At 50.4% G+C, this 3,476-nt stretch overlaps 1 pseudogene; it reads left to right on the top strand.

The window, feature by feature from the left end:
* The first annotated feature begins 410 nt into the window (after window positions 1-410).
* On the top strand, window positions 411-1,492 carry LOC100688681 (annotated as a pseudogene).
* The last annotated feature ends 1,984 nt before the right edge of the window (window positions 1,493-3,476 follow it).

The following is a 3,476-nucleotide window of genomic DNA, read 5'->3' as shown; positions in this document are numbered from 1 at the left end:
GCTGGCATTGAGTTCTCCTCAGCTGAGAAGACACCTGAGCTGTGGCTTTGACTCAGAGGTGGTGGCTGAGCACAGGGGCTGACACACAAAAACTCAGGTCTTAGCAAATGCTCGATTCATTCATTTAAAAAAAGCATTGAGGGGCATCTGGGTGGCTGCATCAGGTTAGCATCCAACTCTTGATTTTGGCTCAGGCCATGATCTTGGGTCATGAGATTGAGCCCCATATCGGGCTCTGTGCTCAGTGGGGAGTCTGCTTGAGAGTCTCTCCCTCTCTCTCTCTCTCTCCCCCCCTCTGCCCTTGCCCGTTTGTGCACTCTCTCTCTCTAAAACAAATAAATAAACCTTTTAAAAAATGGTATTGAGCCCACCCAGGGCAGCCAGCTCTATTCTATAACCAGGAACGCTCACAGCTATTGGCGCCCGGCCCGGCTTCTTTCAAAATGTCTACTGTTCACAAAATTCTCTGCAAGCTCAGCTTGGAGGGCGATCACTCCAAGACCCCAAGTGAGAAAAAAAACAAAAACAAAAAAAACGCAAGTGCATAAGGGCTGGTCAAAGCATACACCAATTCTGATGCTGAGTGTGATGCTCCGAACATTGAAACGGTCATCAACACCAAAGGTGTAGATGAGGTCGTCACTGTCAACCTTTCGACCAACTGTAGCAATGAACAGAGACAGGATATTGCCTCTGTCTACCAGAAAAGGATGAAAAGGGAACCTGCAGCAGCCCTGAAGTCAGCCTTGTCCAGCCCCCTGGAGACTGTGATTTGGGGCCTATTGAAAACACCTGCTCAGTATGAGGCTCTTGAACTGAAAGCCTCCACGAAGGGCCAGGGGACTGAGGAGGACTCCCTTACTGAGGTCATCTGCTCAAGGACCAACCGAGAGCTTCAGGAAATGAACAGTCTACAAGGAAATGTCCAAGACTAGTCTGGAGGAGGACGTCATTTCGGACACACCTGGCAACTTCCGCAGGCTGAAGGTTGCCCTTGCAAAGGGTTAAAAAGCAGAGGGTGGCTCGCTCATCGATTATGAATTGATTGACCAAGATGCCTGGAATCTCCATGACGCTGGGGTGAAGAGGAAAGGAACTGATGGGTCCCCGTGGCTCAGCACCATGACAGAGAAGAGTGTGCGTCACCTCCAGAAAGCACTCAGAAAGTACAAGGGCGACAGCCTTATGACATGCTGGAGAGCACCAGGAAGGAGGGAAAAGGAGAAGATCTGGAAAATGCTTTCCCGAACCTGGCCCAGTGCCTTCAGAACAAGCCCCTGTATTTTGCCGACCTACTGTACGACTCCATGAAGGGCAAGGGGACTTGTGATAAAGTCCTGATTAGAATCCTGGTCTCAAAAAAAAAAAAAAAAAAAGGAATCCTGGTCTCTTGCAGTGAAGTGGACATGTTGAAAATTAGGTCTGAATTCAAGACAAGTACAAGTCCCTGTACCACGACATCCAGCACGACAGGAGGGGCGGGGACGCCTGAAGCCCACCGTGGCATGAGCACCCACAAGGGTGCCCCTTTGTTTCCAGCTAACGGTCCTAGAAAATAGCTTGAGACTTAGCCCCACGGTGCTCGTCCCTGCCAAGGATGGTGGTAGCATAGCCCCCTCCCCATCCTTATTTTGGTTGCCAAGCATTGCCTGCCTCTCATGTCTAGTCTCTCCTTTTAGCCAAAGAAATGAACACTCTAAGGAGCTGGAAGTGAAATCTATGATGTGAAACACTTTGCTTCTTGTGTACTATGTCATAAACAGATGAATAAACTGAATTTTTACTTAAAAAAAATAGTATTGAGCACCCGCAGTATCCCAGGCATCATCCCAGGCATCATCCCTGGCCTCCTGGAGCTCAGTCTAATAAGAATAGATTATTACATATTCCTCCTGTGCCAAGCACTTTCTTATGTATTTTGCAGCTAATAAACTCCATTCCATCCCCGCAACTATAATGGATAGGTATATCATGATGCCCATTTTTATAGACAAGGAAACTGAGGCCCAGGAAGGTTAAGTCACCTGCCCAAGGCGAGACAGTTGATAAATGGTAGAAACAGGATTCAACTCCAGGCAAGCTGGTCCCAATATCTGCCTTCTTACCCACTTCTCCACATAGGGGTGGATGGATTGGGGGGTGGGGGGATTAAGAGTGCGCCTAGATGCTTATTTTCCTGAACCGATCAGTCACACTTCTTTCCGGAGCACACTCTCGGGCAAAGAACCTTGCCTTTGGGCGGCCTTCACTCAAGTGTCAATCACCCCAGATCCGACTCCGAACTTTCTGCTTCGATGCCCGTCCTTCTAAGCCTGAGCTCAGTCATCAGGAGGGAGACCGCGTGAGGACTTCTGTGCACACTGGACTTCACAAAAGAAGGAAAAAAAGTAACCTGGGAAACAAGTGACTTGTCAAAAGCCTGTGAGGCCAAGCGTATGTCTGTGTCCCTCTCCCCCACCAAAGCGCCTCCTGATGGCAAGTACCACGTCCGATTTGCTATTAAATCCCCAACACAGGAGTTGGCATTTCATAGACACGCAGCTAATATTTATTGAGTAAACAGTTTAATATGTCCAGTTGTCATCTGTGCCTTTTTTTCGTCTGTTTCTCTACTCATTAAAAGCTCCTGGCTGTTGTTTTATTATATGCACCCGTAGAGGAACTAGCCTCATCCCCGAGGGACACAGGCAACTTCAAGCCCTTTGCCCTTCTGTGACTCATAGATGAAAATTAATGTAAAAGGGTAGGTGGGGGATTTAATATGGTGCCGTGGAAAGAATCACAGAGCTTGTTTTGCTGCTTCCTAGCAAGGGACATGGTCCAGTCCTTTAGTCATATAGGCCCCTGTCCCCCCGACTTAAAATGAGCCTCCCAAGGCCACCTTCCCATAGACACCCTGAGTGGCCCTGAGCGGCCCTGGGTCAGGAGACCCCAGGGAATGGCCACTGTCCCCGAGCCAGAGAGCCCTGTCCATGGTCCTGGGGCAGTTGTTTCCCCGACCCTGGGCCACTGCAGATGCGCATCCAATTTCTCCCAGGATTTCGGCATCAGACGAGAAGGAAAGGGGGACTTGGTAAGATGAAGAAGCGGATGGAGAGAGGGGAGAGGGAGAGAGAGAGCTGGGGATGGGGTGAGGGCAGCAGAGGTGAGGGCAGAGAGCACTGGAGCTCCATTCAGGGTCCTGAGTGCCTAAAACAAGGTCCACCAGCCTCAGGCCAGACAGAACCAGAGGCCGCGCTAGAGACGGTTGCCCCAGGGGCCCTGGGGTGAGGGTTAGACGGGGTGGTCCCTTAGGAGTGCATCCTTGAGATGCTCCCACACTCAGTCCTCAGCAACCACAGAGGAGGAGAAGGACAGGGAGCAGACTGACGTTCTAGAGATGAGGAAGGGGGAGACCTGAGATCCAGCGTGAGACACAGAATCAGACATCCCAAGGGCCAGAGGGAGGACGTAACATATGGTCACCAGCACTTGGG

This window comes from Canis lupus, chromosome 15 (assembly GCF_011100685.1).
Source record: "Canis lupus familiaris isolate Mischka breed German Shepherd chromosome 15, alternate assembly UU_Cfam_GSD_1.0, whole genome shotgun sequence".
Taxonomy (NCBI): Eukaryota; Metazoa; Chordata; class Mammalia; order Carnivora; family Canidae; genus Canis; species Canis lupus.
The sequence above is the reverse complement of the archived record's forward strand: the minus strand, read 5'-3'. Positions and strand labels throughout refer to the sequence as shown.